The sequence below is a fragment of the Theropithecus gelada genome, chromosome 6 (assembly GCF_003255815.1).
Source record: "Theropithecus gelada isolate Dixy chromosome 6, Tgel_1.0, whole genome shotgun sequence".
NCBI classification, from domain to species: Eukaryota; Metazoa; Chordata; class Mammalia; order Primates; family Cercopithecidae; genus Theropithecus; species Theropithecus gelada.
Window position 1 is genome coordinate 49524893 of NC_037673.1, and position 13399 is coordinate 49538291.

A 13399-nucleotide genomic window follows, 5' to 3' on the forward strand; every position below is an offset into this window, starting at 1 on the left:
TTTTACATAATCACAAATGGAAGTAAGGAACCAAAAGATCGTGTTCTACTTTTATCAAAAATATCTCCTCTCATTGTATTTTAAATACATTATTCCTCAGACACTAACACAAATTATCTTTCATTTCAACTAGTAATTAGAAAAGAAGAACAGATATTATGGTCTTTTTAAAATGCTGTGTGTGTGTGTGTTGACAAGAAAAATATTCATACTTGAAGGAAACTAATTTCATCTTTCTTGCTCTAAGCCATATAAAACAGGAAGGGTTTTGAAGGAAGACAGTCTTTTTCTATATTATGTAGAGCAAATAAGATGAAATTAGTTTCCTTCAAGCACAGATATTTTTCTTTTCAACACACACACACACTATGACAAATCACGTCACAGAAAGACTTTAGGCCATCTTCTCCTTGCATCCTTTTCCCAAAGCCGTGTTTGTATTTTAATCTAAAATTTGATGAACCCCAAATTATACCTCCATCACAGACTGCCCTCTTGCAATCATATTTCTATGTTTAGCTGCCTCATGGATACCTGGAAGGTCTAGAGGCTCCACAAGTTCAGCCAGTCCAAAGCTTTAAGGAATGAATGAGTACATCTTTTCCTGCCAAAGCATTTTATCTTCATTGTATGTTTTCTTCATTGACTCCATTACCACCCACTTACCAGTCATTCATTCCTTGGGTTCTTTCTCCTCCTCTTCTTTGCCACTGCATTAAGACAATATCTCTCTGCCTATTGTATTCCATCAAAATTTTAAGTTGCCTCTGCTGCTTCCCATTTTGAATCCTTCCATTCTACCAAAGAGGACTTTCAGAAAAGCACGTCTAGAAAAGTTACTCTTCCTACTCAAAACTTTTAATGGCTTCCCTATAGGAGAAAACCAACATTTCTTAAGATGGTATACAAAGTCCTCCACATACGCTTACAGTTAAGGCTTCAGGTCTAAACCATTCCCTTACCACTACCCTTCCTTCTTTATGTATTATTCACCTTGTGTTCTAGACACTCAGAATTGCATGTAGCTTTCCATGTGTCATGCTGTTTCACACCTCAAGGCCCCTGCTCAAATTCTTCAGACTCTTTAGGATTTCATCATTTTTATACTCCTGGATAAACTTTCTTTGAGTACTTTAAGATCCAGATTTCCCAGGATTTCTTACTCTACAAAACTGTCCTTAAGTCATCCACTCAGATTTTATTACTCTTTCCTTTGTGCCAGACTGTACCCAGAACACAATTTAATACTCAAGCATACACTGTATTTTAAAATAATTTCCAGAATGTCTTTCCTGATAGGCCTTGAAATCCATATAACAGAGAAATGTCTTTGTTTCCCCTGTGTATTCCCAATACTTAGAGATGGGTGGTATATACGAAACACTAAAACAATTTAAATTTAAAAAATAATCAAGAATTGAATAAGATTATATGAGTTTTACAAGGTGTATGTCATTATTCTAAGTATTGTGTGGAATACAAATACAAATAAAACAGTGTTCTACTCTTCATGAGCTAATAGCACGTTTATAAATAAGAATATATAGCAAGATGGAAAGTGACTCTGCTGTGGGAAATCAGAGAGAGAGTTTTTTTGTTTGTTTTGTTTTGTTTTTGTTTCTTGTTTCTTGTTTTCAATCAAAAGGTCTAGAAACTTTTCATGGAGAAAGAGGAATTAGGGTAGAGATGGGAAATGAGAGTCATGAAGCCCAAATCTGGACTGAAGTACATGGGCTTTACCTGGAATTAATCAGGAGCCCTCAAAGTTTCACAGCATGAGAATAAATATTCAGAGCTAAGCTTCAACGTGGTTAATTTGAGAGCAGTAGTTAGGATAAACAGAATCAGTGAAGGCTGGGAACAGAGAGGCTATTTAAATAATTATTACAATTAATCATAATTATTGTTAATAGTTATTCTATATTTAATTATTTAATTTTTATAATTATTCAAACTATTCCAAAGGACTTGATATTTGAATCTTAGAAATGGGGTTGGAGAGTTCCCGAGGGAAACATGGCGGATAGGAGGCAAGACTAGATTGGAGACTCACTTGCATTATGAACTTTTGCTCCAGAACTGCTGCAGGAATATACCAGGAAAGCCGAGAGAATCCACAGACCCTCTGAAGGAAGCGGATTGCTCCTGCAGGACTGCAGAGACAGCCCAAATTCTTGTCTGCCTAGTCGAGGAGGAGTGCCTCCCAGGCTTGGAGGGCTGGTGTGAGTGTTGACCCTACCTACCTCACGTGTGCCAAGACTCTCATGTCACAAGCATAGATTGCTGCCCCGCCTGCAGCACCGTGCACGACGTGGATCAGCTGAAGATGCTCCACAGGAAGGAGGAGAGTCACAGCCCATGTCCTGGCCGCGAAGTGAGAGAGCACTGCCCAGAAGGGCAGCTTGGTTGGCTTCTGAGAACGGGACTCTGTGCTTCAGGGAACATCTGATGGCTGAGGTTTGTGTGCACGGCAGCTGCGGGACAAACTGTTGATGCTGAATCGGCAGAAACTGTCACAGAGGGCAGCAGGGATAGGATTGGAAAGGACTTGCAGCCCGGAGACCCCGTCTGGCCCCAGCTGGCCCCAAGCTGATCAAGTGATGGGCAAGTCATGTGACCTTCCCCAGGCTCTGCTTCCGAATCTGCAAAAGGGAAGCGGAGGCTGCCAGCCTGGGCGACAGAGCAAGACTCCACCTCAAAACAAAAAACAAACAAACAAACAAAAGTCTTTGATTCTCAGAGAGCATTTGTTTAATATAATAATAATAATTTTTAAAAAGTGGCTTTAATAAAACCTCAAAACTGTTAAGGCATCTTCTAGGCTTCCCGGATTCTTGACATGTAACCGTTCTGTTCAGAGAAGTTTATAGAATTCAGATAATTCTGTATAAGTTATGGAGATCCGCAATACTTCTTTGTTGAGATTTAAAGTTCTAAGATCAATAGACATCAAAATATTAAAGGCTCTTCAAAAAATTGTTGTTTTTTTTCTTCTGTTGTATACATTTGAGTCCTGCATGCTGTGAAATGCTGAGAATAGAAGCATTAAATCGGTTTCTCTTAGGGGGAAAACACAAAAAAAAATGGGGTTGCAGCTGGGAAAGCAAAGAGATAGGAACACACATGGGACATTTGGAGGATAGGATCCTTGAAACTTGGCAAAAGATTTCACAGAGCCAAACAAAAGGCATATGCACACAAGAAGAATTAGAAGTTGTGAATCTGAGGAACTGAAAGAATCGCCATGCCATTAAGAGAAACAGGGAAAATATGAAGAAGAGCTTTGGGAAGAACATTACCTCTATTTTTTTGTCAGGAAAAGATCTTGGCCTTTCATACAAAGATATTTAAAGACATCGGAAAGAGTGTTAATGCCCAGGAATAAAATGTAGGAAATGTACAAAAGAAACCTGGGAACAATTTATATGTAAGAAACTGGAGGAAGAAAAGAACATCAGAAAAGGAGGAGAAAACAGGAAAACAATCATGAGATCATGAACATTCAACCAACGGCAAACAAAGTGTCAGCATGAAGGTGCTGTTGACAAGATCTAAGGACGCTGAGGTATTGAAGATGTGTGGTCCAATACAGTAGCCAATGGCTATGCGTGCCTGTTTCAATTTAAATCAGAATAAATTTAAAATGTATTTCCTCAGTTGCCTTAGCCACATTGTAAGTGCTTAATACCCAGAAGAGGCAAGGGGGTTGTGTATAAAAATAGTGCAGCTATAGAACAAACTTATTTTGGCAGAAAGTTCCTTTAGACAGTATTGGATTGAGGAATATAAAGACCGAAATAAAAGTCAACATGAAGGTGGTCTGTCAAGGCAGTTAAGGAGTTAGGATTAGATCAGAATTAATTCCTCACTCTTTCGCTTACCCTAAGTGTGTCCTTCTACAAATTACTTAATCTCTTTAGAGCCAATTATTAGCATTTATCTCCTGGAGTTGTTTCTTAAGTGATTAAATGGTAATATGTCTGTATTTCATTGTTATTCCTGGACCACTGTTAATAAAGGGAAAGAGCAGCTGCAGCAGTGGAGTACAGAGGGGTTAGAAGCCCTATTGCTATTGATTGAAAAGAAAGTCGCAGGTTAATATGTGGATGCTGCAGGCCTAGACCACACTTTAATAGATCCAGAAAGCTCAGAAGACAGACTATGTGGGTAACAGTTTGGAGAGGAGTTCTTTTCTGGTAAGTGTCCTAGAGGAAGCATGGGCATGAGGGGACAACAGAGAAAGTACGTGAAGAGGAAACAACTAGGAAGAAAGCTGGAAAGGCTGTGTAAGCATCAATCTATGTCTTCTGATTGTTGAAGGGATGGTTGTGTTGTCTGACAAAGATAATATCACACATCAGTAGAGACATTGGATAGGGGAATTTTTATTGGGGAAAGGCAAGGAGGAAGTCAAAGTAGGACCAAGAAGTGTTCCCCATTCCCCCTGAAATTGCTTTATTACTAGGACAAGAACTGGTTTGATTTCTAAAACCTTAACCTGACTTTGTTGGTATTTGCCGCCTCCTGAAGTCCTATGTTAACAAACATTCTGAGGCTGTATTTGGGCTCATTGGGAAGTAGTGAATGAAAAAAGAATAATTTCGTGGACACAGAAATCTTGCCCTAAGTTCAACAGTGCATATGAACCTGGTTTAACTGGTTTCAAGTGACCAAATGGTCACAGCCAGAAAGAACCATCATTGGCTTTTTCTGCCCTGAAGGTTTCCTGCTTCTGTGACACACAGACTTCGACTTCAAGGACTTAGATTCTGCCTCTGGAGAACTATGCTTTTGTGTCTCACACCCATGTAACCCACAGGTCATATCCTATTCCTTCACCAAATCATAGTAAATTCCCAGCCCCAATTCCCCATCCTTCCTGTGCTTCAAGACTTCAGATGGCCTCGATGCAAAATTAATCCCCACTAGCACTCCAAGATCCCACCTCTGGCCCCTCCCATAGTGAATGCTGATATTCTTTCCAAAGAGCATTAGTAGCCACTTGAACCTTGAAAGACAGAGAATAGTTCATTGAACCAGTTAGAACATCTAAGTCATGGAAGATGGAAGCTGGGGTGAAAACAGAGTAGTGATACAAAAAATTTAGTCTAGACCCTTTTTTGTTTTCTTACATTTCCATGTGGGAATGAAAATGATGAATATTGAACTGATATAAAAAAAATGCCTCATTAAATATGATTTTACAAATTGAGAACCTAGAAATTTTAAATATTCTTTATTGCAGTCTCCATATATTATTCATTTTTGTATGACCTTTAAGTACCTACTAATCATCAATCAATGCATTTGACATTGGTGATAAAATTACGAACAAGATGCTACTTCTGACTTCAGGGCAATTAAGATCTTGCATCTAGTGGGCACACAATGATTTCTGTTGCTTTTAAATGAATTAAGGAAAATAATAAAGGGTTTTTTTGACTACACATAAGGGGAAATTAATTGCAATAATTATGTGAGCACTTACATATATTGTGCCTAAAAACTTCCTAGAACAATAATCATAGTGATCACTAAATGTGTCAGAACAACTTAGTCTTAAGATATATTTGATTAGAATATCTAATTAACTTTAATGTATTAGATTCTCTTCATAATTTTTAGTCATAGTCCTGTATGCCCCATACTTGAAGAAAACACAGAGAATATTGCTCACATCTTAGTTCTCAATCAATTAAAAGCCCAACATAGCTGCTTATTCCTACCCCCCTCCCACCCACACCAACAAAATACTCATTTTGGGAAGAAATGCTAATTTTGACCTGAATTAGGTCAAGGTTTGCCAAAAATATAGTGGCGAGACATTACCACACATTTAGTTCTTCTGATTTCATATTATTTTTCCTTCTTAAATTGAGTCATTTATGATAGGCTTATGGATAGCTCAGAGAAAATGGAAGAATTGGTTTGAATGATTCTGTTCAGTAGGAAAAAAGACGGAAGTATGGCTAATCCTTAAGGTTTTATTCTCCATGATCAAATGACTTTGAAAAATTAAAGAGTTTGGAAAATGAGACAAGGAGTGTTGAAGCTAAAACAGGGACCTCTCAGAAGTTTGTTGAGCTAGACTGAAAAAAAAAAAAAAAAAAAAAAAAAAAACCGAGGAATGTGAAATTCAAAGCCTTGCTCTTTGAATCTCAGTGCTGTTACACAGGAGCTACGTGGCTTTTGGAGTCCAATAGAGCCTTTCATTTCTCCCTGAGGCAAAATGTTTATATGTAGATACAAGAGCTCTGTAAATCAACCAAATCAGTGCATCAACTCTCTTTCTGTTTATATACACTAAGCATATGCTTCCTGTGACCACTTCAAAAGAAATATAACTTTCTTGAATATTATTTAAGTGCAGCTCGATGGCTGTGAAAGAGAGAAAGTATAACTGATTTTGAATCTTTTACTACATGGGTGGAGAAAGAAGGAAGGAGTGATTGAAATGTTACACTGACCAGTCTAGGAAATGGGTAATAACTTGTGATTAAATGCAGATGTTAACCTGAAAAATTCAGTTAATCACAGATATTAAACATGCCTGGAAGCCATAAAAAGGCAGAAGGTAAACCAATGAATAACCTTGCGTTGAAATCGTGTAGTGACACACAACTCACACTGGAATAACATAATGGACTAAATTTAAATTACTTCAACTTTTCCATCTCATATAAATGTTTACATACAAATGATCAGACCATTACATGGACTAGTAACCAGGGAACGCTGGCAACTTGAATATATCAAAATCAAAGTGGAAAGATCCATGAACAACAGGTGTGTAAGTACCACTCAGAAAGCTGAAAAATATTCCATTTGAGTAAGCATAAACCGCATTAGAAACAAACATTATAAATAGGTTTTAAAATCCAGAATACCTGTTACATCTAGAGATAGTGCACTAATATGAAAAGCAGATCATAATTTGCCATAAGTGGTGCTTGGAAATCACAACTAGGCATTTCATAGCTTAATGCTCCACAGTTTAGTACTGGACTTGGGATATAATAATCAACACTCAATAAATGTTGGTTCTGATTTATTGTTAGCAGTGCTCCTCAAAATAAAAAAACCAGAATGTTCTATAAATAAGAGGACTTCAAAAACATTCAAATAAGCAAGTGTAATTGCTACTATAATACATATATTCATACATTTTGCCAATAGTCACCACTCTTTGCCACCTCTAGTTACCAATCTAACATTGTTGACAAGCACCTATATTTCACTTTGAGTTCTAATCAGTCTCGCATTCATCATTTTCAGCTGCTGATTTATCACTTTCAGCAGCTGATTCTTCAAAGCCCACTGTAAATACAGGCAGGAGCTTGGTGATAGAATAGGATAACCACAAGTTGCAAAGTGGCTTTTGCAATCAGAAAATAAAACTATTTCTCACCATTTCTGCTTTCCAAGCACCCTCCAAGATGTAGTCTAGCAAAATGTGGGGACTCCCCATGTCCATATTTCAAAAAATTTCAGTCTTGAGAGTCACAATCTTGGCCAAATTACATTAGACTAATCGAAAGAGTATTTCAAAAGTTATGAAGTAATGGACAATCAAAATAAAAAGGAGTTTAATGTTGGGGGAAATCACTGAGACTGAAAATTGTGAATTCCTAGTATTATTGATCCAATTGCTGATGGAGTTGAGGTTGTTTTTGTTTTTGTTTTGGTTTTTGGTTTTTTTTTGGTAGATTAAAAGATTGAGGCATTGTTGTTGGTCTATAGAGAGAGTTTTATTGAAAAACAAATGGAAAGAGTAATCAATAGAATTGGCAAATAGTGATTATAATAATAACAGTAATAATGAAAACAAAACCCTAATTGCACATGTAATTCTGCATAGAATACGAAGGAAATGGGGCCAAACAGATGACTGAGTGGAAGGGTAAGAGCATTTAAGGGGTCAAAGAACAGTGGCTGTGCCAGTTAGAGTGTGACCACACAGATTCTCTGACCCATGAGACACATTGAGTGTGAAGAAGGAACCTGCAGTCTTTTTGTGGCAAGAATGGAAGATGAAGAACATGAAAGTTAAAAGTCACCTCTAATCTCATACCTATGGTGTTTTTTTTTTGTTTTTTTGTTTTTTTTTGTAATTTTCAAATGTAATTTCTTGCCCATTCAAGCATACAAACATTTTTAATGAGCCAATGACTGGCCAAGTTAGTAATGTTATCATTGTGTTTCTACAGATCAGTCTTCTTGATTATAGGAAACAATACTCTACGAAACAGAGGCTGAAAAAAAAAAAAAAACTGCAAAACAAATTCCAACTCATTTCCTGTGTTGAATTGGAAAACTTAATACCAAAGAGCATTGGTAGTCATTGTCACAAGTGGAGTCTTAACTGTAACTTCTTAAGTTTCAGTTTCTCATTCAGGATCTATGTCTATCAACAAGGAAATATAAATACATTTGTTCAATTAGAGAGAAACTAATTCTTCTGACATTTTTCTTCCTTGTTATTCCCCTGGGCACACTCCTGAAATAAAATAGAATCATTCACATCATCTTTTATTCAATTTAAGTTTAAACTATAATTGAGTATATCCAGGGATAAAATAATGAGTGTATTTAAGGATAGAAATAGAGTCTGTAACCTCTTAAGAACTTAGGGAAATTCTATCTCTTGTGAGTTGCGGATTACCCAGGCAGCTTTGCCACAACATCTCCACTCCATTTGATGAGGTTAGTCACCTTGTTTTCACAGGCTTCTTCACATGTAAGACTTTTCATGGTTCAGCAGTGCTGGCTCCATCACCAGAGATCTTTCCATGTTTCTTCACCTTCTAAAATCTTTGTAGATTTTGATGCTTATATTTAGTCTTGAGGTTTCTTCATCTGAAAGCAATGATTCTGTTTGAAGGGATCAGAGTTCACTTAGATGCATCATAGCATAAAATGAGAAAGTATCGATGAAGCAGCCTGCAAATATTAACAAATTGAAATTATAAATCCAGTTGATCTTAGCATACCACAAATGCTTTTTATTCAGAAAATACATTCATTAAAGCCAGGAGCAAATACATTGTTTGTAACTCTAGTGCCTATAAGAGTGCCTAATTTACGATAGGTGCTCGACAACTATTTATTGACTGACAGTGAATGACTGTTGACAGAAAAATAATTTAGATTTAGAAATGGCCTTAATTGAAGGATCCTGATGCCTATAACATTTAATTTTCTGTCCTAGAAAACTGGTTGGGGTAGGGGATGGTCGGCGGAAAGTACTAGATAATTATCTGTGATCTTGTCTGAGATTGCTAACTCAGTAAAAGATACAAAGTGAAGCCCAAAACACTCAATTGTGTTTCCACCATATCTTTTTAAAAAAAAAAAAATTATTTTGAAATAATTGTAGACTCATATACAATTATAAGAAAAATCTGTCAGAAATTCCACTGAACATTTACTCAGTCTCCCCAACACTGTAAAATTTCCAACCAGCAATTTTACACTGATACAATCAATACACCTTAGTTTTACATGCACTCATTTGTGTATGTGTATTTAGTTCAATGCAGTTTTATCACATGTGTAGATTCTTGTGATCCACTCAGATATCTTCTATTATTTTTTAACACAATTTTATATCAAAGAAATTTTTTCCAGGGGTGAAGGGACCCTTATGGAAATTACAGAAATTAGAGACTCTACTACTGGATGTGCGTATGTGAGTAAGCACAAAAGTCAAAGTTCAGTTAGACTGTCTGCAATACTATAAATAGAGGGAGATATGAACAGAATAAGATAAAACCTCCCTGGAGCTACACACTTAAATTAGGAGCCGGTAAGAGTCTTATGAAGGAATCACGTAAACTGCAGAATGTGAGAGAGGATAGGAACTTGGAAATCTGTTAATATGAAAAAGGCAGGACAGATAGAAACAAAATCCAGATGTTGGTCAATGTGGGGAAAATATTGAGGGAAAGATTTGGGGCAATAAAAGAAGGTAATAGATATCTAGAGAGAAACACAGCAAGAGAGATTGATTATAGGGACTTTTTCATTTCTTCAAAAAAACAAAAAATGGGATACATGTGCAGAAAGTGCAGGTTTGTTACATAGATGTATGTGTGCCATGGTGGTTTGCTGCACCTATTGACCCATCTTCTAAGTTCCCTCCCCTCAACCCCCACCCATTAACAGGCCCTGGCATGTGTTGTTCCCTCTCTGTGCCCATGTGTTCTCAATCTTCAACTCCCACTTATGAGTGAAAACATGTGGTGTTTGGTTTACTGTTTGTTGTTCCTGTGTTAGTTTGCTGAGGATGATTTCCAGCTTCATCCATGTTCCTGCAGAGGACATAGTCTCATTGCTTTTTATGGCTGCATAGTATTCTATGGTGTATATGTACCACATTTTCTTTATCCAGTCTATCATTGATGGGCATTTGGGTTGGTTCCATGTCTTTGCTATTGTAAATAGTGCTGCAGTAAACATATACGTGCATGTGTCTTTATAGCAGAATGATTTATAATCCTTTGGGTATATACCCAGTAATGGGATTGATGGGTCAAATGGTATTTCTGGTTCTAGATTCTTGAGGAATCACCATGCTGTCTTCCACAATAGTTGAACTAATTTACACTCCCACCAACAGTGTAAAAGTGTTCCTATTTCTCCATAGCCTTGCCAGCATCTATTATTTCCTGACTTTTTAATAATCGCTATTCTGACTGGTGTGAGATGGTATATCATTGCGGTTTTGATTTGCACTTTTCTGATGATCAGTGATGTTGAACTTTTTTCCATATGTTTGTTGGGCATGTAAATGTTTTCTTTTGAGACATGCCTGTTTATATCCTTTGCCCAATTTTTGATGTTTTTTTTTTTTTTCTTGTAAATTTGTTTCACTTCCTTATAAATTCTGGATATTAAACCTGTGTCAGACGGGTAGATTGCAAAATTTTCTCCTGTTCAGTAGGTTGCCTGTCCATTCTGATGATAGTTTCTTTTGCTGTGCAGAAGTTCGTTAGTTTAATTAGATCCCATTTGTCAATTTTGACTTTTGTTGCAATCAATTTTGGCATTTTTGTTATCAAGTCTTTGCCCATGCCTATATCCTGAATGTCCTAGATTTTCTTCTAGGTTGCTTATGGTTTGGGGCTTTACGTTTAAGTCTTTAATCCATCTTGAATTAATTGTTTGTATAAGGTATAAGAAAGGGGTCCAGTTTCTGTTGTCTGCATATGGCTAGCCAGTTTTCCCAGCACCATTGACTGAATAGGAGATCCTCTCCCCGTTGCTTGTTTTTGTTAGGTTTGTTGAAGATCAGATGGTTGTAGGTGTGTGGTGTTGTGTCCGAGGTTTCTGTTCTGCTCCCTTGGTCTATATGTCTGTTTTGTTACCAGTACCATGCTGTTTTGGTTACTGCAGCCTTGTGTATAGTTTGAAATCAGGTAGCATGCTGCATCCAGCTTTGTTCTTTTTGCTTAGGATTGTCTTGCCTATATAAGATCTCCTTTGGTTCCATATGAAATTTAAAGTAGTTTTTTCTAATTCTCCTAAGAAAGTCAACGGTAGTTTGATGATAATGACATCGAATCTATAAATTACTTTGGGCAGTATGGCCATTTTCATGATATTGATTCTTCCTATCCATGAACATGGAATTTTTTTCCATTTGTTTGTGTCCTTTCTTATGTTCTTGAGCAGTGGTTTGTAGTTCTCCTTGAAGAGGTCCTTCATATCCCTTGTTAGCTGTCTTCCTAGGTATTTTATTCCCTTTGTAGCATTGTGAATGGGATGATTCGACTCTCTGCTTGCTGATTGTTGGTGTAAAGGAATGCTGGTAATTTTTACACATTGATTTTGTATTCTGAGACTTTACTGAAGTTGCTTTTCAGTTCAAGAAGTTTGGGGGCTGAGATGATGGCATTTTCTAAATATAAAATCATGTCATCAGCAAACAGAAACAACTTGACTTCTTCTCTTCCTATTTGAATACACTTTATTTCTTTCTTTGACTGATTGTCCTGGCCAGAATTTACAATACTATGTTAAAGAGGAGTGGTGAGACAGGGCATCCTTTTCTTGTACCAGTTTTCAAAGGGAATGCTTCCAGCTTTTGCCCATTCAGTATGATATTGGCTGTGGGTTTGTCATAAATAGCTCTTATTATTTTGGGATATGTTCCATCAATACCTAGTTTAATGAGAGTTTTTAACATGAAGCAATGTTGAATTTTATCAAAGGCCTTTTCTGCATCTATTGAGACAATCATGTGGTTTTTGTCTTTGGTTCTGTGTATGTGATGGATTACATTTATTGATTTGTGTATGTTGAACCAGCCTTGCACCTCAGGGATGAAGCCAACTTGATCTTGGTGGATAGGCTTTTTGATGTGCTGCTGGATTCAGTTTGCCAGCATTTTATTGAGCAGTATTTATTGCATCAATATTCATCGGGGTACTGGCCTGAAGTTTTTTGTTGTGTTTCTTCCCAGTTTTGGTATCTGGATGATGCTGGCTTCATAAAATGAGTGAGGAATCCTTCCTTTTCAATTGTTTGCAATACTTTCAGAAGGAATGGTACCAGCTCCTCTTTGTATTTTTGGTAGAATTCACCTGTGAATCTGTCTGATCATGGGCTTTTTTTTTTTTGGTTAGTAGGCTATTAATTACTGCCTCAATTTCAGAGCTTGTTATTGGTCTAGTAAGGGATTTGACTTCTTCCTGGTTTAGTCTTGGGCAGGTGTATGAGTCCAGGGATTTATCTATTTCTTCTAGATTTTCTAGTTTATTTACATAGTGGTGATTATAGTATTCTCTGATGGTAGTTTTTATTTCTGTGGGGTCAGTGGTGATATCCACTGACGTCATTTTTTATTTTGTCTATTTGATTCTTGTCTCTCTATTCTTCATTAGTCTAGCTAGCAGTCTAGCTATTTTGATAATTTAAAAAAAAAAAAAAACAACTCCTGCATTCATTGATGTTTTGGAGGGTTTTTCGTGTCTTTGCCTCCTTCAATTCTTCTCTGATCTTAGTTATTTCTTGTCTTCTGCTAGCTTGTGGATTATTTTGCTCTTGCTTCTCTACTTCTTTTAATTGTGATGTTAGGGTGTTGATTTGAGATCTTTGTAGCTTTCTGATATGGGCATTTAGTGCTACAAATTTCCCTCTTAACACTACTTTAGCCATTTCCCAGAGATTATGGTATGTTATCTCTTTGTTCTCATTGGTTTCAAAGAACTTCTTGATTTCTGCCTTAATTTTATTATTTACCCAGGAGTCATTCAGGAGCAGATTATTCAATTTCCATGAAATTGTGTGGTTTTGACTGAGTTTCTTAATCCCGAGTTCTAATTCGATTGCACTGTTGTCTGAGAGACTGTTATGATTTCCTTTCTTTTGCATTTGCTTAGGAGTGTTTGACTTCCAA

The 13399-nt window shown here is 36.8% G+C and overlaps 1 pseudogene; it reads right to left on the reverse strand.

Annotated features, from left to right (window-relative positions):
* Positions 1–2267: 2267 nt before the first annotated feature.
* Positions 2268–13399, reverse strand: part of LOC112627001 — a 122002-nt pseudogene continuing 110870 nt past the window's right edge.